At 44.2% G+C, this 24,232-nt stretch overlaps 1 protein-coding gene across 1 annotated transcript in view; it reads right to left on the reverse strand.

The window, feature by feature from the left end:
* The window catches only part of POU6F2 (POU class 6 homeobox 2), a 484,815-nt gene that overhangs the window by 300,263 nt on the left and 160,320 nt on the right, over positions 1-24,232 (reverse strand). The window lies entirely within an intron of this gene.

The following is a 24,232-nucleotide window of genomic DNA, read 5'->3' on the forward strand; positions in this document are numbered from 1 at the left end:
AAGACTTTATTGCAATGTCAGAAGTTAACAGACCAGTCAATAAAATCAATACCTCACTTTTTCTTGCTTATATATCTAACTTTTCTCCACCTTTCCTATGTCCTCTGTTTGTTCTGCTTACATATTACCGCTCATGCGAAAACACAGCTCTCGTGCCTCTGTTTCTTAAATGGTAGGTGAGCGGGGAGGAGGCAAACAAAGAGAGAGAGAAAACCATGAAAATTTCCTCTCAGGTAATGTTTCACGTGTGTTTATTTAAGGAAACTAAAGAGGAGAGAAAAATGTCTTGTTTTATAAATCAGAGTGCAGATATTTTTAGTCTGAGTACCCACTACAGGCACGAGTAAGTCAGGTCACAGCCATAGGCATGGTGAATGTCTCCAGGTCAGTATCACCTTGTCCCCTATCTACTGTCAGAACAGCCCTGCTGACCCCACTCCTGGGCATATATCCCGAGAAGACCATAATTCAAAAAGATACATGCACCCTTATGTTCAACTGCAGCACTATTTATAAGAGCCAAGACATGGAAGCAACTTAAATGTCCATCAGCAGAGGACTGGATAAAGAAGATGTGGTACATAGATACAATGGAATATTACTCAGCCATAAAAAAGCATGAAGCAATGCCATTTGCAGCAACATGGATGGATCTAGAGACTATCATACTAAATCAGTCAGTCAGAAAGATAAATATCATATGAGATGACTAATACATGGAATCTAATAAAAGTGATACAGAAAGATCTTTCAAAACAGAAACAGACTCAGATTTTGAAACCAAACTTATGGTTACCAAAGGGGAAACATGGGTAGGAGGAAGGATAAATTAGGGGGTTGGGATTGACATGTACATTCTACTACATACAACATAGGTAACAAGGACCTACTGTATATACTGTGAAGTAATCTATACGGGGAAAGTCTACGCCATGCTGTGTAGCAACCTACACAGGAAAAGAGTCTGGAAAAGAACGGATATATGTGTGTGTACAATTGATTTACTCTGCTGTACACCTGAAACGACCACAACTTTGTAAGTCAATGATGCTCCAATAAAATTGAAAAAACGAAGACAACCAAACAGAAAAACAAGCTGTGCTGGATCAGAGCTGTCCCCTTTCACCACCACGGCTGAGATCCCCAGGGAGTGTCGGCATTCCCCTGTAAATCCCCAGTTTTGAGAAGGTGGTAATTCAGCTGAAGAATGTGTTCTGCATAAACCATGGCATACACTGTCTCTGAAGTCGGGGAGAGGTTTATTTGGAATTAGTAGGTATTTTTAAAGCAATTTTCTTAATTGATTTGGCCCTTGTCAAGCTCACTAGAAGAGCTTAAAAGAACTGCTGGATATTTCTTCGTGTGTGCTTATTTTAAAAATCCAATTACACAAATTGGCATTGATCCAAATTTTCTGCACCTGAAGGGGGGAGAAAAGAACCGAAATTGATAAAAAAAAAAAAAAAAGGTTAATAGATTATGTCACGCTAATCTTTTCTTTTTTCTTTTTTATTAGGGCTGCACCCGCAGCATATGGCAGTTCCCAGGCTAGGGGTCAAATCGGAGCTGCCACACCAACACCAGATCCGAGCCATATCCACAGCTCATGGCAATGCTGGATCCTTTAACCCACTGAGCGAGGCCAGGGATCGAACCCACATTCTCATGGATACTAATCAGGTTCTTAACCTGTGAGCCACAACGGGAACTCCAAGATTACTCTAACCTTCATGATGCTTGTATTAATGGTCCATCCACATGGACCAGTTTGTCCTCTCCCAAGAACTAGACAGATACACGAAACTGCCCCTCCTTATTGTGTAAGAGAACAGGATGGGACTCTTGGGAATGGAGGCCCTTGGCATTTATGAGAACTGGTAAAGAATGCAGGTGTCGTTATGCAGGACTGTGATCAGGGAGGTGGAATACTGAATTCTTAGTGGGTCTATGCGGAGAACATGGGGTTTTCATCCTAACTCTAATGACAGAGCTATAGGTGTGACAGCGCATGTCCTTGGAGAAGAGGTGCCGTCCACTGGAGCTGAGGCGGCCAAAGAATGCTGCCTTCGCAGCACATGAAACACACAGCATGTTGCAGGAGAGCGCTCTGCAAGGACGACAGTGGAGAAAGCGCTGTTAGCAACATTTGGAGCATGAGGCACTGCTGTTCAAGAACGATCAGTCCCGGAGTTCCCGTTGTGGCGCAGTGGTTAACGAATCCGACTAGGAACCATGAGGCTGTGGGTTCGATCCCTGCCCTTGCTCAGTGGGTTAAAGGATCTGGCGTTGCCGATGAGCTGTGGTGTAGGTTGCAGACGCGGCTCGGATCTCGCATTGCTGTTGCTCTGGTGTGCAGACTGGTGGCTACAGCTCTGATTTGACCCCTAGCCTGGGAACCTCCATATGCCGAGGGAGCGGCTCAAGAACAACACAAAAAGACAGGAAAAAAAAAAAAAAAAAAGAATGATCAGTCCCTAACTGAAAGGACGCCAAAGCAAGCCACGTCCATAGGGGACCGTCAAGTTTCAGTTTAATCCAGGATGCTTTCTGCAAAATGGACAGTTATTCTCAGCCGGAATGTTCTTCTCAACGTGGACTTATTCCCTGCAGTGGACACATGTTAAGAATCACGTGCATATCTCAACATGTATGTTCATGCAGACCTGGGCCCCAGCCCCAGAAATCCTGCTCTAATTGGGGAGAATTTAGATATTCGCATTATTTAAAGCACCTCAGGTGATACCGACGTGCAGCTGGTTGAGAACCATTGACGCAACAGATTATCACTAAAAAAGTGTTTCTAGAAGGCAAAAGGGAAGCAGGGTTGGTAAGAAGGTCAGTGGTGGGTAGTTAGGGGGGGAGAAGAGTTAGTACGAACGCAGCAATGGGGCCCAGTGCAAAGTGACACTGTAGCAGCCCCTAGTCACAATTATCAGGAGTTTCTTTTTCTTTTCAGGGCTGCACATGAAGCACATGGAAGTTCCCAGGGGTCAAATCAGAGCTGCAGCTGCAGGCTCATGCCACAGCCACAGCCACGCAAGATCCAAGCCTTGTCTTCAACCTATACCACCGCTCACGGCAACGTTGGATCCCTAACCCACCGACCAAGGCCAGGGATCGAACCCACATCCTCATGGATATTAGTAGGGTTTATAACCCATTGCTGAACCACAATGGGAACCCCCATCAAAATTATTAGGAATTTCAAGACAGTGACAGGAGAGCACTAAACTAAACACAGGCCCTCTCAACGTGGGGCCATGTCCAACCCCAGAGACATCCGTGAAGACACTGGCAGAAGGCCTATGACCAAGCAGGCAAAGACGCAAGGCAGGTGTTTCCCATACAATTCTGGGATCAAACCTCTGGTCCAGACACAGGCAGGTCCTTAGGAGAATCCAGGCCTCATGGCGACAGTCTTAGTGACCAGGAGCTCAGAGGTGTCATCTGCATGATGCACCTGCCAAGGCAGGCGCTGTTTGCTAAACAGGCAACAGTGGAAGTGCCTTGTGAAATAATTCCTCTTTTGCCGCTGCATCCACTCTAAAGGTTGCAATCGAGATTTCAGACGTGGTATTCTTTCCTCTCATGCTCTTTGCCCCACCCTTTAAAAAAAATCTCCTATCTCATCAGTTCCTCGGGACAGAGCCTGGCCGAGAAAGCACATTCGTTTGCTGTGGTTCTCGTGCAGGGATGTGCCTACGAGACGCGTCTGCTTCTTCTGTCTTTGTGTGTCCTCCCCCAGTTACCACTCCATTGGAATAACATCAAGTCGGCCTCGTTCACCCCCTTCCAGCCCAAGCTCAGAGGTTGCTCTTCCGGGGAGCCCTCTGTTACCCAACATCCCTCAGCCCACCCCTCCTTCTGCTACTATTGATCCCTTTCCAATTGGACAGCACTTTTAATTTTCAAAGAGCTTTCACATGCGTTTTCTCATTTGACCCTGACGACAGTCGCGTGAAGCAGGGAGAGCAGGTGTTATTATCCCCATTTGGAAGATGGGAAAATGAGAGACGACGCACTTAGGCGGCAGCCCTAAGTGATACGAGGTCCGGCTGGTGCACGGCAGTGGCAGGGCCAGACGCAGAATCTGCTCCACGCCCTGCCAGCTCTGGACATGTCCAGGGGGCAGGGAGGGATTCTAACGGGGGCATGTTGATTTTCCACTCTTAATCATATTTTCTGCAAACACTGCTCTTCATCTGCTCTGGACCCCGGTACGGAAGGTGTGGTCTACAGGCCAGAAGCAATCACCGAATCTCCCATCACCCTCGACCCACTGGATCAGAATCTCTGGCTTACGATCCCCAGGTGGGTTCGTTTCTGTGGGAATAACATACACACACTACTATACATAAAACAGATAACTATCAAGGACCAACTGTATAGCACAGGGAAATCTACTCAATATTTGGTAAGAACCTATATGGAAAAAAAGGGATGGATTTATGTGTATGCATTGCATAACTGATTCAATTTGCTGTACACCTGAAACTAATACAACATTGTCAGTCAACAATACTCCAACAAAATAAAAAAAGGTTCCCATGTGGTGTCTATGTGTATCAAAAATTGATTGGCCTCACTCAGTGGGTCAGGGATCTGGCATTGCCCTGAGCTGTGGTGTAGGTTGCAGACGCAGCTCGGATCCCCATGTAGCTGTGGGTGTAGGCTGGCAGCTATAGCTCCAATTTCGACCCCTAGACTGGAAACTCCTAGATGCTGCAAGTGCAGCCCTAAAAAGAAAAAAAAAAGTTAGGACACAGACACACACAGAGGGAAAACCACATGAAGATACAGAGAGAAGGTGGCATCTAAGCCAAGGATAGAAGCCTCAGAAGAAACCAACCCTGCTGACACTTTGATCTTGGACTTCTAGCCTCTGGAATTGTGAGAAACTAAATTTCTGCTGCTTAAGCCCAAGAAAGAAAGAAAGAAAAATGTTCTTGATCTAATGTCAAACATCCAATAGCATCTTAAATATGTGAACACTGTCTGCAAAGAAAAAACAGAAGAGAGTACCACCAAAATGTGAACAATGCCCATCTCCTGGAGAAGATGAAGTTGGGACGATATAAAAAAAAAATCTCGGAGTTCCCGTCGTGGCACAGTGGTTAACAAATCCGACTAGGAACCATGAGGTTGCGGGTTCGGTCCCTGCCCTTGCTCAGTGGGTTAACAATCCGGAGTTGCCGTGAGCTGTGGTGTAGGTTGCAGACGCGGCTCGGATCCCGCGTTGCTGTGTCTCTGGCGTAGGCCGGTGGCTACAGCTCCGATTCGACCCCTAGCCTGGGAACCTCCATATGCCACGGGAGCGGCCCAAGAAATAGCAACAACAACAACAATAACAACAACAACAACAACAACAAAATCTCTTTACTCCTTTTTGATTTTCTGATTTCTCTGAAAGGAGCAAGTATTTCTTTTATAAACATGATGCTTTCAGGAAGCCAGTCACCTTTCCTTTTCCAGACTCTCTCTGCTCCCCTTCTCCACCCCCAATAAAACGAACAAATAAATATCAAGCACACAAAAAAGCAACTGCAAAAATCGTCTGATGGCCCTACTCCAACAACCATGAGACTGTTGAGCATGAAGGAAGTAAGGCAAATACAAGGACGTTTCCCCCGACTTTAAGTTTCTGACAGTTGAATGTGCTAAGACACTGAAACGACTTTCAAAGAGAAGATTGAGCAGACGGGGCTGCCGCCCCAGACAGGGCCGAGGACCGGGTACCATCTCTTCCTTTCTAAGCCTGCATGAAAAGAAGCAATAATGGGTGTCCTAGGGCTAAGTACGCTGACATTTGGATTTCTTGCTGCAGTCTATCAAGGACAGCCATTAACCAATTGAAGGATTATTTTTGTTTTCTACTTGAATATCTTTTTAAAAAAAAGTCCAACAGTCTCTTGTTCTTCCTTTGTTCTTCATTTTTTTTTTTTTGGAACAAAGACAATGCTCTGAGATAGATGCTTTCTTAAAATGTCTAAGAAAAATCTAAATAATATCTTATAATTTATAGACTGTTTCCCAAATTAAAATGTGCCCTGATATCTAAAACTCAGGTGTTCTGCCTTTAAATATAACTATGAAAACCTTTGGCTAAGGAAGTTATTTAATTTTTAGTTGATAAATTAATAGCAAAACTCATAGAAATATTTTACATCAGAACTTATGGGATAAAATATATTATAAAATACAACTAAGATACATGGGAACTCCATTTCAATTCAAACTTCTGTTACTGAAAAGTCATTTAAAAGGGTTAATCATTTTTGGGACTATGGAGGTTCTCGGATTTTAGGTAAATGAAGATTAAGACAGTCTTAATACATTTACTGTCTCTGTTGCTCCTAATTTATGATTACACACATATAAGGACACTGCAGCACTGAATTGCATGGCCATGCTGTTCAGAGCCAGGATGTTGGAAAATTTTAGTCCTCTTGGCTATGTGAACTCACCCACAGTACACAGAGCCACTTGTTTTAATAAAATTATTATTAAAGTCTATACACAGTACACAGTTTGCAAAAGATCTGGGGTATCTTTTATTTCATGTTTTCCTTTGTAGAAGATAGACAAAATATAAGGATTTGCACTTTTTTTAACCAATCCAACTCTCCAATATGCAAAAGTATAGTAAGAGGCAGAAATATGCAGAGCCTAAGCAAAAACCATCATAATAGCCAGTAGGATATGTTATCTTTTAACTCAATTTTATAGCCACAAAATGATACCTAACATTATAACAAAAAAATTTCTTTGGAAAACACAAGTACTTTGCTCCGAGCATTCACCTTTTTAAACAGTTTTATTGACGTATAGTTGATTTATAAGGTGATGATCACTCTGCTGTACAGCAAAGTGATTCAGTCAGACATACACACCTACCCATTCTCTTCCAGATTCTTCTCCCACATAGATTTCACAGAATATTGGGTAGGGTTCTTGTGCCATACAGCAGGTCCCTGGGGCCAATCATTCCATGTGCCTCAGTGTGCACATGCTAATCCCCAGCCCCCATTTTCACTAATTTATCCAGTTATTCAACAAATAATTGTTGTTCTCTGTGCTGTCACAGGTCAGCTGTCAACTGGGCTTGGTGGAAGGTCCAGATATACTCAGTCACAATCAGATCTCATTCCTAGAAGAGGCCCAAGGCGAACACAGAAGTTATCCTCTCGCAGCAAAAAGTTCTAAACATTGTGTGATTTGATGGCCTTCTAGTCACTGCAATGGATTATGTACCTGTTACAGGCTTATTCTGTTCTGACAGTTTTTGCGGTTCTGTTTTCATTGTTGTTTGCTCGTTTATTGGGGGGCTGACACTTTATGACTAGGTCTCGGCTCATACATATGCTTGACAAGTCTAACAATTCCCCCTTCAAAGCACTCTCAAAGCATCATGACTTCAAAAAATTAAGGTAATAGATAAAGAGGATTTCAATCTCAGAATTTTCTCAGAGACAAAAATCAGTGAGCACTAAGATAATGGTGTAAAAATCAGACACTGGATCTAATCAGATCGAAGGAAGGCATGATCTAAAGAACATTTCAACAAAATAAAGCTCTTTCCTTCGTGTTCAAACTTCCTCCCCCGATCTGCATTCTTTTCATAGTCCAGGCTTCCTTTGGGGACGCTACTGAAAATATACACCTCAGTTAATTTCACGACACAAGATTGTTAAACATAAAATAATGCACTGAGTGTCACGCCATCCACCACGACAGACAACTGGGGAAACACAACAGCACTGCATTTTCAGAGTAAAACGCAATATAATGACCATTGCTTGGAAATGGATCAATCTGGCCACACTGGCTCAGCTGCACGGCATTCAAAGCAGCAATCACTGCTGGCTCTGGTGTGGTAGTTTTCTTCCCAATGTCATCTCATTTTATCCCCTTGGAAAATGACAGTGGGGACAAAAAAGATGCAGGAGAGACACATCAGGTTCTCCTTCAGAGTCCTTTCTGTTGTGTTAACAGCTCTCAATTGTGCTAGCAATTTTCCACTGTCTTGTATTAGGAATTACACTGGCACAATTTGCACCTCTCCAGTTAAGCCTGCACCAGGCACCCACCCCAGTCCCATTTCCAGCAGGTTTGTAACTCAGTCATGGCCATTTATGTAAGGCCAGAGATGGGGAGAAAGGGCTTGTGATCAATGGTTTTAACAAATCTATATTGCTTAACTTAAATCTTCCACTTTTATCATAGTCAAGACTTTCTGCCTTGAATTTTTTGTTTTGTTTTCTAATAGAGAGTCATACCTGGTCCACAGGTTATAATTGTTATAATAGTAGAGAGAGTACTGGGAAGTAAAGGGAGCTGGTTCCTGGCATCAATAAAACCATTAATTCTCCTAGAGACTTTATACACAAGCTATTTAAAACAGATAATAGCATCTGCTCTCCCTCAAAAGGCTGATGCCGATAGAGCGAGGGCAGATACAAAAATGTTTGGGAATTTTTAAAGTGCTACAAAAACATGAAGCAGTTTGTCAATGTTGTGACTCTGGAGAAAATAAACATAGCTTATATACTTGGCCAAAACATCTATTTTTATTTTTACCAAACTTTAACAAATATTTTATAAAATGCAATAAATAGTGGTACAATCCTAGATATGTTTTCCATGGTATCCTTCCCACCTTGAAAATTCCTAGTATGTACCATCCACAAAAATAAATTCCAGATAGATTAAACATCTATTTGTAAAAAAAAATTAGATTGAGAAAGTACCATATGAAAATATGAGAGTAGTTTTATAAGCCTGAGTTAGAAAAAGACTTACTTGCAGGACACAAAATCTAAAAGCCAAGAGAAAGAGTGTAATACATGTGACTACCTAAAAGTATATAACTTCTCTGAGGCACAAATAAATTTTGAAGACAATGAAGAATTGGTATAAAGAATTTCCACAGGAGTTCCCGTCGTGGCGCAGTGGTTAACAAATCCGACTAGGAACCATGAGGTTGCGGGTTCGGTCCCTGCCCTTGCTCAGTGGGTTAACGATCCGGCGTTGCTATGAGCTGGGGTGTAGGTCGCAGACGCGGCTCGGATCCCGCGTTGCTGTGGCTCTGGCGTAGGCCGGTGGCTACAGCTCCGATTCAACCCCTAGCCTGGGAACCTCCATATGCCGCGGGAGCAGCCCAAGAAATAGCAAAAAGACAAAAAGACAAAAAAAAAAAAGAATTTCCACAAATGTAACAGGACACGAACATCCATAAAATACAGCATTGCCTATAAATCAGCAATAAAAAGATAAACAATCTAACTGAAGAATAAGCAACAGATATGAATAAACAGTTCATAAAAGAAATACAAACAGCTAACAGAGGAACAGAGTGCTCAGTATCACTAATAATTGAAGAAGGGTATACAATGGTACAGTGGTTTCGAAGGGAAAGTTTGTAATATCTGTTACAGTGGAAGATGTGCATTCATGAGATACAGCACTTCTGTTTCCAGCCGTCCTGCCCACAGTAATAGTCACATTAACACCAGGAGGTTCATGGAATGCTATTCATGGGGCCATTATTTTACAAGTAAATATTTTACAAATGATCCAAAGATAAAGCATTCAATAGGAGACTATTTAAATAAATTATGAATCATCCATAACATGAGGTACTAGGATACCAAGCAGACGTTACAAAGTAAGCCAGGCCCATATATCCAGATAAAACAATAATTTGAAAAGATACATGCACCCCTATGTTCACAGCAGCACTATTTATAATAGCCTAGACAAGGAAACAACCTAAATGACCATCAACAGATGAATGGATAAAGATGTGGTCCATATATACAAAGGAATATTACTCAGCCATAAAAAAGAATGAAATAATGCCATTTGCAGCAACATAGACGGATCAAGAGATCATTCTAAGTAAGTCAGAAAGAGAAAGGCAAATACCATATGATATCTGCTTCTATGTGGAATCTAAAATATGACCTAGATGAACCTATCTATGAAACAGAAATAGACTCACAGACATAGAGAACAGACTTGCAGTTGCCAAGGGGGAGTGGGAGGGAGTGGATGGACTGGGAGTTTGGGGTTCGCAGACACAAACTATTACACACAGAGTGGATAAGCAAGAAGGCACTACTGCACAGTACGAGTGTCTATACTCGACATCCTGGATTAACCATGATGGAAAAAAAATGAAAAAGAACGAATATCTATACAAATTAATCACTTTGCTCTAGAGAAATTAGCACATTTCAAATAAATTATATTTCAATCACTTTTTTAAAAAGTAAGATCTACCATAGAAAGATGTTCATGGTGTTTTAGGGGTAAAAAAAGAAAATTTCAGAATGATATTCATAGGATGAGCCTGTTAGGTAACAAAACAACTGTATTTATAAACTGACATATCACCGATATCTCTGTTTACATTCATATGTATTGTTTGTTTGAATATGCGGAGTATCTTGAAGACTGTAAACCAAACTATGCAAAATGTTTACTGGAGGATGGAATGAGGCAGTGAAGGAAGATACCATATTATGTGAATATACTGCAAAAGGCATGTTTTATTCATTAACAGCAAAACCACGAAAATTTTGTAAAATACTAAGTTTCTCTATATCTCTATATAAAACTGACGGAGCTAACACTAGTCTGTAGGGAAACCCCATTCAAGGCTGGGCCACCAGTGGTTACAGAAATGTCTCCTTTATCCTCCAAGAAGTATGCCTACTTGAAAAGAGGTGCCTGCCACTCTGCCTTGGGACGGAGAGTCCAGCACTCCGACAGTACACGACACAGGCAGGTGTAACGTGCACCGTCATAACCGAGGACCGAGCAGAGTAAACAAGCGTCCCAGGTTAGAGAGGAAGAAGCTCGGGGGCCCAGGGCTGGGCGTGGGCAGGAGCAAGGTCCCAGTTCCCTCGAGCGAGCGTTTTCTAATCACTAGCGACATGATCCAGCTTTCAGAGATAACAGGCTGGCAGCAGGCTCTGCCAGAAACGAACTACTGATCCTCCTTCCAAGCACGCCCACCTCACCAAAGGCCTGTGCCCCAGCCAGCATCTTGCAGAATATTTACTACCGGGAACACCAGGTCAGTGAAAGAAGAAAGTCTCCAGGATCAAATAAGTTTGGGAAAGTCCGCGTCAAGCCGAGATTGATAGCTAACTACCTTTAATATGTAAATTGTACTGTAGATATATAAGGGGTGAGAGCATACAGCATTTTTCAAAGTTACTTTTTAATTAATTAATTTGTCTTTTGTCTTTGTCTTTTTAGGGCCACACCTGCGGCATATGGAGGTTCCCAGGCTAGGGGGCGAATTGGAGCTGTAGCCGCCAGCCTCTGCCAGAGCCACATCCATGAGGGATCCGAGCCACATCTGCGACCTCCACCACAGCTCACGGCAACGCCGGACCCTTAACCCACTGAGCGAGGCCAGGGACTGAACCCGCGTCCTCATGCATATACTAGTCGGGTTCATTCACCACTGTGCCACGACGGGAACTCCTCAAAGTTACTTTTAGTTTTGTGACTATAGTCAAGTTTTCCACCTTGTCTGCAGAATGTTGGTTCAGAAAACGGAACCTAAAACAATACAGTGTCTTAGGTCTTGGCAGCAAGGCTCATTTATTTATTTATTCATTTATTTCTGATCCAACCGCTATTGGTAAAACATCTGTGTTTGACAATTTGCTGGGTATTGAAACACTCCAGTCATGTGACAAACAGCAGGTGGTGGTGGTGACAGGGGCCCGACGGAGACGTGGCAGGAGGGCGGAGCCTGGCGTAACGCGTCCCCGGAAGGAGGAGAGGGAGGAGTGGGCAGAGGGTCTCTGGGGGAGGTCATTGCTCATCACGAGTCAAGAGTTAAAACCCGGGGCTGCAACACCTTACGTAGATTTGGTGAGCTGATGGTCAACTCCTGCTTCTTATTACATATATTGGCTAATTACTATTTCTGGCCTTTTGAACTTTATTCATCTTGATCCCCTAGTTGGAAAACTCTCCCTTTCTCCTCTCTCGTCTCTCTTAGGTCCTTCGTTTTTCTCACCATCAAGAGCTCAGCTAATCTTCTCTCATAGTATCCAGGTCTTGGAAGACGTTTAGGCTAAACAAACAGTACTGGTTTAATAATATTTCCATCCCATTTTTATTTACCAAAATGCATATGATGACCATCCAGAGTTAATTTACAAAAGTAGTATAATTTTAGTCTAACTGAAGAAATTTGATTCAGTTGCATATTGTGAGCAAAGGTGTCATTCTCATTCGGCTTCCGAAACAACAGACACGGTCAATGCACTGCCATTATTGCCTTCAGACGCTCTTGGGGTCCAGGGATTCATGTAAAGTATCACCATTTCAGGCAATTAATTTATAACTGGCTTAACTGCAATTGTTCACACTCCAGTGGAAGTGCATTCTCTTGCACGGTCTTCAGCTGGGACTGTGGGCAAAGACTAAGCCCCTCTGGGCAGTTGAACACATGACTATTGCAAGGGAGCACTTCAGTCGTTCAATTCCCAGCCGCCTCTTCTCTATCCAATGATGTATTTGCGGGGAGGATGTGCATTTTTTACAGATCGCAGACGCAAGTTTCACATTCCATGGTCACTAATATTACCAAGAACTCTTTGCATGATGGGGAAAGAGAGTGGCCTGCGAGCTATATTTATTTCTCAGAACTGCCAGCATTTTCTGAATTAGCTTTTTGTTGTTGTTGTTGCAGGGAACACATAGTATTTCTAAGCGGCAAAACTCAATCGCAAGCACTGATTCTAGGAAGCACGTGCACCAGACACAGGGCAGTTTGGGGATCACTGACAGTTTAGTCATTTCCCTCGTCCTTCAATTTCAGACTGTTCCTGCCATTCCAGAGCTCTCACTTTTATGCACATCATCTCTCCGGCTCTCACCCTTTTTAATATGAAAAAGGTAAATCAAGTACATTGGGAACTTCTGATTTTTTGTTGTTATTGTTGTTGCTTGTTTTTTTCTTTCTGTCTTTTCCAGGGCCACACCCGCGGCATATGGAGGTTCCTAGGCCAGGGGTCTAAACGGAGGTGTAGCCACCGGCCTACGCCAGAGCCACAGCAACGCCAGATCCGAGCTGCACCTGCAACCTACACCACAGCTCACGGCAATGCCAGATCCTTAACCCACGGAGCGAGGCCAGGGATCGAACCCACAACCTCATGGTTCCTAGTTGGATTCGTTAACCACTGAGCCATGACGGACACTCTGGGAACTTCTAATTTAAAGAAGCTTTTGCCTGTGGTTGAGTTGGGGCTGGGAAGTACAATACCTCTCTCCAAGTTCTCAAGATTATGACAGGAGAGGACTTAATAAAGTCGGTGGGACATGTTTCTCATCTGTAAAACAGTGGGTCAGACTAATTGTCCTCTAAGTATGGGACACCAGGTACAGGGGGAGGCCACTCGTGACACAGGGACAGCAGCAACTACAAAACCAACAGGAGGAAAAGGAAGCTGAGCAGAAAGATGACAGGCCTGCTGGGCTTGAGTTGTCTATGAGACATCCAGGTGGAGAGTCTGGACACAGGTACATAGTTATGAAGCCCAAGTTCCAGAAGGAGGTTTGAGAGAGAAAAACCAATGATGAAATCATCTGCATATATAGTAATGAAACCTTGGGACTTGAGAAGAAAGCTCAGGGAGAGTGAGAAGATGGAATCTTAAAAACCAGTGGAGACAGAAAGAAAACCCACCAAAAACAGAAGAACTAGAACAGAATGGTGTCCCAAGGCCAAGGGAGGAGGAATGGAAAAGGATGAAGACAGCATGTGTGTCTGAAGCCAGTGAGACTGGGAAAGGCCCTCTGGATTTGCCCACGGGGTCACTGCACAGAAACACAGTATCGGAGTACGGCCAAGATTGGTGAGGGTGGGCTGTGCAGCGAAAGGCATCTTTGCTGGGGTGTCAGATCAGGCAGCTAAGAGAACCTGAATTAGCTATATAAGCGCCCTGGACCTGAGAATTCCTGCGTACGGAGTGCAAGTTCTGCATTTATATCCGACTTTCAAGGTAATCTGTGGAATGAATAAACCAATGCATGTAAAGCTTTTATTACGCTATGTGACACTGTGTTTTTACAGTGGATTTTCAAAAAATGTTCACGTTTCTCTCGAAATAGAATTCCTACCAACATCAGCATTTGAAACTTTGAAGCCAGTTTCAACTCATTCTCGGCATCTCATATGTCTAACTAATCATCCACTTTCAAAAAAAGAAAAAAAAAAATGAAGTTGGGAGTTCCTGTCGTGGCTCAGCGGTTACAAACCCGACTAGTATCCATGAGGATGTGGGTTTTATCCCTGGCCTCACTCAGTGGGTTAGGGATCCAGTGTTGTCACGAGCTGTAGTATAGGCTGCAGACACGGCTTGGATCCCGCGTTGCTGTGGCTATGGCATAGGCCAGCAGTTACAGCTCGGATTTGACCCCTAGCCTGGGAACTTCCGTATGTTTTGGGTGTGCCCCTAAAAAGACAAGTGTAGTTGATTTACAATGTTTAAGGTGTATAGGAAAGTGATTTAACTATACATGTTTATATACATATATACACACACACATATATAGGTATTCTTTCTCAGATTCTTTCCTACTATACGTTATTGCAGGATATTGAATACAGTTCCCTGTGCAACACATTAGGTCTTTGTTGTTTATCTATTTTATATACAATAGTAGAGTCATCCACTTTCTCTAGTCCACTTTTGTTTGATCTCTTTTAGCAAGTTGTCGCATATCCTACTCCATATTTTCACCGCCTTGTACTGAATTGCTTTCATGAGCTCCTAGCTTCCCTTCCTGCTGGCTCGACTCTCCCTGGCTCCAGTGTCCTCGGCCACCTGTCCTCTCACTGACGTCCATCAATCGTCATCGTCATTAAGCGTTTCCTGGGCTCACAGCCTTTCCGGGCTCCTCGCACTCTCAGGGTAAAATGTAAATCTTCAGGGTAGTTTCCGAGTCCCCTGCCCCAGGCTTCTGGACCCGTCTCTCAAGGTGACCTTCCCCTTCCCAGGACTGCTTACATTACAGAGTAAATTGCGCTCTCCGATCTCTTCCGACCAAGTCACCTATGCAGGCTCTGTGGGGCTTTTTGTGCCTCTCACCTCCCATTTCCAGGCCTGGAATGACCTCCTTCCATTTGTCATCACCTAACCCACAATTCGAACTTACTTCAAGCCCCTGAAACCCACAGATTTTTTTTTTCTCTTAACAACTCTGGGAAGATTTAATATCCATGATGATTATTTAGGCATTTGGTCTGTTAAATTGTTTCATGGGAATAGGTTTTATTTTATGCAAACTATAAGCTCCTTGAAGGCTAAGACCACGTGTTATACTTCTTTGCTTCCTTCCGTAAGGCCGAGTATAGTCCTGGACACGTTTCAAGTGCTTGATAAATACTTATTGAAATGAAATACAATTTTGAAACAGCCAAAAGCAATTTAATAACTGTTTTATTGGTGGCGAGCTCACAAATACTGTCTCTAATAAATAAAAGGCTTTTCAAAATTAATAAATAATGCAGGAGCATGATCTTAGTGCTAGAGGTACAAGAAGGAAAGAATTAATCTTTCTGATACAGGAGAGAAACAAATCTACTCAGGCATGTGGATTCAAGCACAAATACGTAACATAAAATACAGTACACAAAACAGAATACAAAGACTGCTCAATCAGTGTTCAGGAACTTGGCCTTTAATCTACACCCAGTTCTCAATAGGCATGCTGTGGCTTAGAGGTGCCCTGAAAACCCTCGTAGGGCAGGCTGCCAAACTCTGATGAATGTGTATCATTTACTTGTCCAACAAGTGAAGAGGTATTTACTATGATGTCTGTTAGAAAGAATTTTGAGCAGAGAAGTTCAGAGATTTAAAGTTAAATGGGAGAGCTATGAGTGAGGGGCAGCAGATAAAAGGTAGAACCATGATTCCTGTCTAATAGGAGGATCAAGAATGATATGCATCCAGAAGAGAGGGCATCATTTGGGTACCGAGCATCTCTGGTGAGACAGCAACACCATTTGCCAGGGGACTAGAGTGATCACTGTAGGTTGTTTTCTTCTTTTTTTTTCTTTTTTTTTTTTTTTTAATGGCTGAACTCCATAGCATATGGAAATTCCTGGGCCAGGGACTGCATCCAAGCTGCAGCTGCTACACTGCAGCTCAATCCCTGCACGTCCACAGGGGCCAGAGCCACTGCAGTCAGGTTCTTAACCCACTGTACCACAGAGGGAACTTCATTTTTTATGTTTTAGTGAGAATAGCATTTTGAAAACTGGCAACCCACCAAAACTGTGGTAAGAACAGAAAGAACAAACTATGAGAGCCACTGGCAATGAGATGGGCCCAGAGCAGTGGATGGCAGGGCAGTAGGGGAGGAGTATCCTCAGAGCCAAAGAGAGGGGTTCGGGCAAATCCAGCCACTCACGAATGACCGTGCGGACGGAAAACGTGGGCAATTAGTCTAAGGTCTGTGGTCCTCGACCTTCTCATCAGCAAAACAAGGCCACAGAGTCCGCGGCGGCAGCGCAGAGAAGGTAAACACAGCAACAGATACCACGCGTAGTGCTTGTCAGGTTGCGGGCCTGTAAGTGTCGACATCAGCATTAGTCTCACCTCTGCTCTGACAAGTCACGTCCCTCCGTTCTCGCGCAGGAAATGCCATGGGATGCACTGGGTCATGTGACCTCCAAGGTCTCCTCGGACCCTCAAGTTCCATGAGGCTTCATCACAACGAACACAATCAACGCGCAGACAAGACCTGGCTTTAAAAGGGCTAACCTGTGAAGGGGGAGTTAGTCCCACCTGGGATGCCACTTTCTGATTGGCTGGGGGAGCGGGGCTGCCTTTTCACTAAGTACCTCAGATTCCAAGGGTCTAGAAAAACCCTGAGTGGCTGTCAGTCAGCGGCCGGGATCCCCTGGGAAGTGCAGCATAATAACGGATCCTAGTGAAGCTGTCATCTTAGGAAACACAAACTCTCTGCATAATTTAAGTAAATAGGCCAACAACGGCCTCAAAGAAGAGAAATACTGGACGGCGCTGTGCTTAATATTAATGAGAAGGGAGGCGCTGCGTCTAATGCAGAGTTGGGAACTGAGCTCTCGACGCGGGGAGAGCCTTACCCGGCTCATGGTAGGACCAGCATCTCTTCGCAAAGCCTCCTGTAAAGAAAAAACTGGTGGGCCCCAAATCCTTGGTGGAATCCCCCTTTAATTAAGGTTCGGAGAAGATTTGAGCTTTTCCTTCAGCTCTTTGCCCCCACTGTGAGGCCAGTGTGCTCTGTTCCCCCCCCCACCCACAGAACTACACCGACACATAACCCCCTTCGAGCTCTGGACCTGCATCACTGCAGACCTGGTGACCAGCAGCGACTTCGGACAGCAAGTGCCTCCCCAGGCCCCTCCCACCCGACGCCGCATTCAGCCCTTATTGGGACTGAGCAAGCTCGGAGCCGGATGGGGATACGGGCCTTGGAGAGAGAGGGTGCTCCTCCCCGGCCCCTCAAAGCCCTGCCCGGAGGCCCCAGGGGATGCCCTGGGGAAGCAACAGGGCAGCAGAGCAGGGGAACCTGAGCCTCCCTTTGATCTTAGCATGTACGCTTTTTACTCGTTTCATAGAAATGACTTCATTTGACAAATCGTGGATGTGAGAAGGGAAAGATTATGAAAAACGCATCAGTGGTTAACCCATCATATGTTAAAGATACAAGTGAGAACAGGAGAGGTTTTAGAGGCTGGTTCGTGGTCACTTGGGAAGTAAAGTGTCAAAGCAGGGACTAGGCCTTGAACCTGTAGCTAGAACGCTTCCCAGAGCAGAGGGTGCCTCGGGGGGTGCCTTGTTCTCTCCGCTGTGGCTTCCACCACCCCCGGAGACTTCCCCATGTCTGCATTGGCTCTAATGGGCAGACACCTAACCAGAGTCAAACAGGGGAATCAAAGCGGCTCCTTTAGGTCAGCACTGACGGTCTGCAGACACGCTTCTTGGGGGCCTTTTAGACATCATTGAACTGCCCATCCATTTCACTCCACCTCAGTCAGATGCTACTTGGTCATACTGCTCTGACTCTTTGCATTTTTAATCATCTCTGGCAAGGAAATAAGAATTCACCTCGTACTAGCAAACAATCACCAGGCATTGTCTAAGAGTTCGGCAGGGGGCTGGCAGAGTCCTGCATGGACCCTCTACCGAAAGTGAGAAGCATCGAGGGCCACAAGGTGACTGGGCTCTACTATTCCTGACCCAAACTTCCTTACAGTGTTGACAGATGATGTCCCAGACCCTGGGACACCCAGGCTCTATCACAGCATTTACCCAGTGCCTTAGTTTTTTAAGAGATCTTCATGTTTGTTCCAGGGAAAAGTGTTTTGTTTACGAAAACGTCAGGGAAACATGTAATACCATCCTCCCCACCTCCCCCTAGAACCTCCCGCAGAATATACCATAACGGCTCTGCGAATGTCAGACGGTTTAGCTTTGGTTTGCGTCAGACGTGCTGACACGGCGCTGCGGTTTTCCATTGTACCCATGAGCGTTCTACCGAAGTGGTACCCGTGAGACACACTCTGGCAAACACCGTGTCACTGGGGTGATTGGTGGCTTGCATGGTAGGGATTTCTCTGACTTGCTAAATGGACACTGTCTGGATCTTGGACAAAATGAGGGGTACCAGTAATAAAACCTTCTCAAGTTGCATGTAGCCAGGCCCACTTAGTGAGCACACCTCATTCTCTAAAAGAGACTCTAGAAAATCAAAATTGAAAAAAACTCATATCCTAAGTACCTGAAATGCTCCTCACTAAATCTCATTTGCACGCTTCTGCTCTCCTCTCAAGCTCTTTCTATGATATTACACCGCTGCACTTACCAAGTTTCTCTATGGTGACAGATGCTCTTAGCCTCTCCAAGCTTTACAGCTTCAGAAAGTAGCCCCAGCCCCCAACCACGTGTCTTATAAAAAGGCATCCTGGTCACGATGGAAACGCAGTACGAGGGTTTACATGGATGCGCAGAAAGGCATCCCTACAGATAGAAAAACAACAACGACATTCAACGCCTGTGTCATGATGAAGGGCGGGGCAGGTGCTTTATTTTCTGATCCGAGAACAGCGTAACTACACGGCGAGGACTAAATGAACCTTGACGACGACCAGGGGACCCCAGGGGATGACGATCCACAGGGTAGCAAAATCCCGAGTCCCAAATATCAGAGCAAAAGAGACTTAAGCAGGGGCAGGGCAGTCTATTTCCTGTCACTCGTGATGGATTTATCTTTTCTCCTATTCTTCAGCTGTTTTTTCCTGAGAGTCCCTAATTTCCATAGCACTGCTCTTGCATCATGAAATTGTGGGGAGATAAGGAAACTGGCATCAATGAATGGGGCCATAAGCCAAGCAACACCCACATGGCTTTGCTCTCAGATACCTCATCCGTCTACACAGGCCATTCTGAAGCCAGCCACCTTGAGCAAATCACTTGACCTCTCTGGGCTCCTATTTTCTCATCTACAAAACAAAGACACCAATATGGATCTGCCCAGCAGGGTTAATACCTATGCCAACACATCTGTCTTACAGCTGGCTTTGGCAGATGGAAAACTGAGGAAATACTAAATTTTCGTATGACAATTCTGCCGACCTTTGCAGAAATGAGACCAAGTTGGCACAAAGAAATATACTCAAGGCAGATTGAGATGACTCAAGTAGCATATCAGTTTCAATGGGATGCAGGTGATGTTCTTTTGAAGAGATAAAGAACTTCATGAATTGGGAGGTCTGAAGCCATCTCTGTATCAAAGGATTTGTGATGATAAGCCTCAGTATAGAAAAGAAAAAAAAAGATAAAAGTCTTAGACGTCGTAGATAGAAATAGATGGTGACGAGAATAGGAGATGGACCAGAAAAGACAACTAAGATATGGTGACTTCTCTCCAGTACCAACCCCTTCGGATTTGCTTCTCCCAAGATCCAGCAGTTCTGACTGTCCGACCAAGGATTTTCCCTGGAATGTATTCTTACTTTGTGCACAAGGGGTGACGATTTTAAGGGTTAGGGAAAGACATTGGTGACTGTCATGAATTCAGTTCAACATCTGCTTAACAAGCAACTATTATGTGCCCTGTCTGGGACCCAGGGGGGGCACCAAAAAAGGTAATGTTCTTCCTCAGCCACCCTCTGGGTCCTTACAACACGCAAGGGGCTGAAACCTAGCAAGGAGAATGGGAAGAGTTTACAATGGCCACACGAGTTAGACTCTTGTAAGTACTTTCAGAATATTACGGCAAAGAGGAAGAAACCAAGTCGGAAGAATTAACCAGCCAAGTCTTCAAGAAATACCCTTATTCTTTAAAACAGAGCTTAAAATAGAGGCAGGATTTTGACTAGTGGAGATGAAGATGGGCTTTTGAGAAAAGATCCGGAAGAGGAAGGCGGAAGGCCCAGATTTAGCTGAATATCAGGTACTAACAGAGAAACACCCCCTGAAGCAGAACCCAGATTGGTCCTCTCGTGCAGATAGCTGAGGAGTTTGTTATGGACTAAACGGAACTGGGGAATCGATGACAGTCTCTGAGCAAAGCCGAGAGCCCAGCTGGAGAGACCAAGGCAGAAGGAAACAGGAGGATGACAGCAGGACAAAGGAAGGGACGGGCTTGAGTGCCTAAAATAAGCCTCCATCACGCATTTCCTGAAGTTATAAAATCTGCTTGCCGTTTCTTAGCCTTCCTCTTGCTGGATGCTCCGTACAGAAATTTATGAATGATTTTAATAACTCGCATTTATTAAGTGTTACCATAGCTAACAGGAGCCTCAGCACGGACGTTACTCCAGCCACACCCTCTTTTGGAAACCCTCTCTCACCTTTTTGGGGCCTTGTCCTCTCCTGCATCTCCTGATATCCTGTGATGCCTCCTCCTCTGCTCCCTTCCTGAATCCACTTCTGAATAAACCATCAGAGACACGGAATCTGAAGGGCTGGCCTCTCAGGTTGCATTGGCGTCTCAGGAGTGCGGGGCGGCCCATCCAAAGATTCTGAGAAGGCACGTCTTTCTGGTGCCTCTCCTTTTTGACCAGCTCCAGTGGATCCGGGTCTGTGCTCTTCCCGCTCTTCCTCTTCTTCCCCCTCTCATTTTTTCACTCATCGCCGAACTCCCATTTTCAGTTCTCTGCCTACCAAACAGCGTATTTTGCCTTGTCTTCTTCCTCTATCTTTCTTTCTTTCTTCCCATCTATCTGTCTGTCTGTCTATCATCTTTCTGCTACATCTCCCCCACTACAGTACCTACTATAACACCCATTTTAATAAATGTTCTATACATTTTTGGGGGCAGGGCCATGCACAGGGTAGGTCTGCAAATATTGCCTAGGTTGAGCTAAAGATGCTCATGCGTGTACAAAGTAGAAAGGCGTGTGCATGTCGGCCCTCACACAAAACTACAGAGCAAGTTAAGATGCTGGCCAAGGCTACACAAGCATAAGTCTTTGGACAACAAAGTCTGAGTGGATTCGTTACATCCAGCATCGCCACCGCGCTTAGATTTTGAGTCTTCCGTTCAACACCACTCCTTGGATGAGTTTTGAAGGGTGAATTGGGGGAGAAACAGAAGAAGAAAAAAGAGTTGTTACACATTTGTGTCATTATAAAGTGCCAGTGAAAGACACAAGGAGCCCACAGGAACATAATCCTCTAAGGGCACCAGAGGCGGGCATTTAAGGCCCCTCATAGTCCCCAGTCAAGTCCAGGAATTTGGCAAAGTCCACCAAACTCAAGGGACTGCTATTCATCACTCTACCCCCAGTTCTGCCAAATGGTCTATTTAATAATTGCTACCGCATTCATGAGTGAATAAAAAACACTTTATAAAAATGACTAACAATTATTGAGCATTGTGAGCAACAGAGTGTATGGGGCTTGATATGTATTATTCCTTTAATCTCCAGAATACCCTAGGAGGAATATATTGTAATGACTCCCATTTCACAGATGAAGCAAACGAAGCTCAGAGGTGTTATGCGACCTGTCCAAGCTGGGAAGAAATGGAATCCAGACAGCCCGCTGCAAGCCCCTGCCCCTCCCCCGGAGGAGGGCTTCCGGAGTGATGGCTGGCACGCTGAGTTTTTATCTACTATATGAAGCATCTTACTCCAAGGAGATATATTACCTGACAGCAACCTAGCATTCATTTTTACTGCTTTATTAGACTCCTCAGAAGGAATAACCATTAACTCTTTAGGGATACATCAAAACTTTGGCAGTATATTGAAGTCACCTCTACACCAATGCGTTGCCTGTTGAAAGAGGGTACATTTAACCCAACTTATTCTCAGCAGTTGCACATGGTTCAACTGGAGGACAGAACCATCCGCAGTCATTGCAACCGTTGACCAAAGGCAGGTATTGTAATCACGCATCATGTACAACGAGAGGGTCAAACCTTGAAAAGGCTTTATTTGCCAAGTAAATGTAGCTGTAAATTAATTTCTTGCAATCACTGTTCATGCATATTTAATATATTTATATGAAGAATACCTCCTTCACAATTCCCTACACATTCAGCATTTAATAATGTAAAAACAGCGTATCTTCTTCAACTCACCGAGACTAGATTTGCAATAACTAGTAATGTGAAATGTATTTTTAAAAAATCAATAATAAATAAATGCATAAGCACTTCCCTCTAGAATGCTTCTGATGTTATTTACAAAATTAAAAAAAAAGACGACAGACCCACAAGGGACTTTATAACCATTTCATTACCGCCTCCCTAATTGCATATGGTGGAACTCCGTAATCTGTTTATTGAAATTGAAATCTCCGGAACGGATCCTCCCCACAGACATTCGCAATAAGCATCTCGTGCAAGAACATCGTACTTAATGTAATATTAACATTATATGCAGCAGGCTTTAACCGCTCGCTGGATCCCCCACCGGAATTGGACATTTTTAACACTCTGTGCTCTGCCTCGGTATTCGATTCTATATCTAATTTACAAGCTGTAAAACACAAGAGTCACAGATTACAATACATACAAAAAAGTGCTAAGGACATATCTGCTGGTGACTAGGCTGAGAGAGACCAGTTTCTTCAAAGTGGAGACAAAAGAAAATAGAAAGCAAACCTGTGGTTTTACCAAAGGCGAAAGGACGTGGAGATAAACGAGGGGTTTGAGCTGGACAGAAACACGCGGCTACACAGAAAATGGATACCCAACAAGGGCCTATTGTGCAGCACGGGGAACTCTACTCAGGATCTTGTAATAACCTCTAGTGGAAAAGACTCTGAAGGAGGACCCGTGCACATGTGCGTGTGTGTGTCTATATACACATATGCATGTGCGCATAACTGAATCGCTTTGCGGCACACATGAAACAAACACATTGTAAATCAGCTACACTTCAATTCTCTAAAAATCTAGGACTAAGCCTTTCATGTGCAGTAACTGCTTGGCACAGCCCGCTCTGATCTCTTCCCCACGCTCCTTGACGCGTACCTCTGAAATTTCTGGCTCCTCTCTTAGGAACAGAGCAGTGATCATGGCCTTGGTCTCATGCTGCACGATCTCCTAAACCGATTTCAAAAGCAGATAATTCCAATTAATCAAAAGCACCGCGCTGGACATAAACTTGGTGGTTGCGATGAAGACTAGAGACGAGGCTAAAAGGGCAAAATCACAGGAAACTGCAAAATAACTACTGAATAATGGAAAAGCCTCAAAAGTCAATGAACACTGGTCATTTTTTTCATGAGCACTCAGCTAACGAAATGGCCTGACAGAGGTCTGTGGTTAGGATGGCCTTTTGCCAAAGGCATCTTTCGCTACCATTCGCTACCACATCACAACGTAGTAGTCTCAGGCACAGCACGTGCGTCCCTCTGCTAAGTGCCGATGCCAAGCAAGAAGCTGGCGATTGCAAGTTTACCTGGTGGTTTAGAACAAGGCGTGGACATTCCTTTGTTTCCCCAACAGGCAAAATGTGTACTTGATTTGTATTTTTTTTTGAAAAAGTGTCTACTAGCTAGTTACCAAATGCATCTTGGAAGCAGGGAGGGGACTTTGTTGGAGGAGAGACACCTGAGGGCTTCAGCTGCAGCGTGTTCTCTTCTTTGCTCTGAGTGGCGGACAGAAGAGCGTCTGCCATGTTGTTATTTACACATTGTATCCTAATTACATATGTTAAATTTTCATGCTCAACATTAACAGGTTAAGTTTTAAA

This window comes from Phacochoerus africanus, chromosome 16 (genome assembly GCF_016906955.1).
Source record: "Phacochoerus africanus isolate WHEZ1 chromosome 16, ROS_Pafr_v1, whole genome shotgun sequence".
Lineage (NCBI taxonomy): Eukaryota > Metazoa > Chordata > Mammalia > Artiodactyla > Suidae > Phacochoerus > Phacochoerus africanus.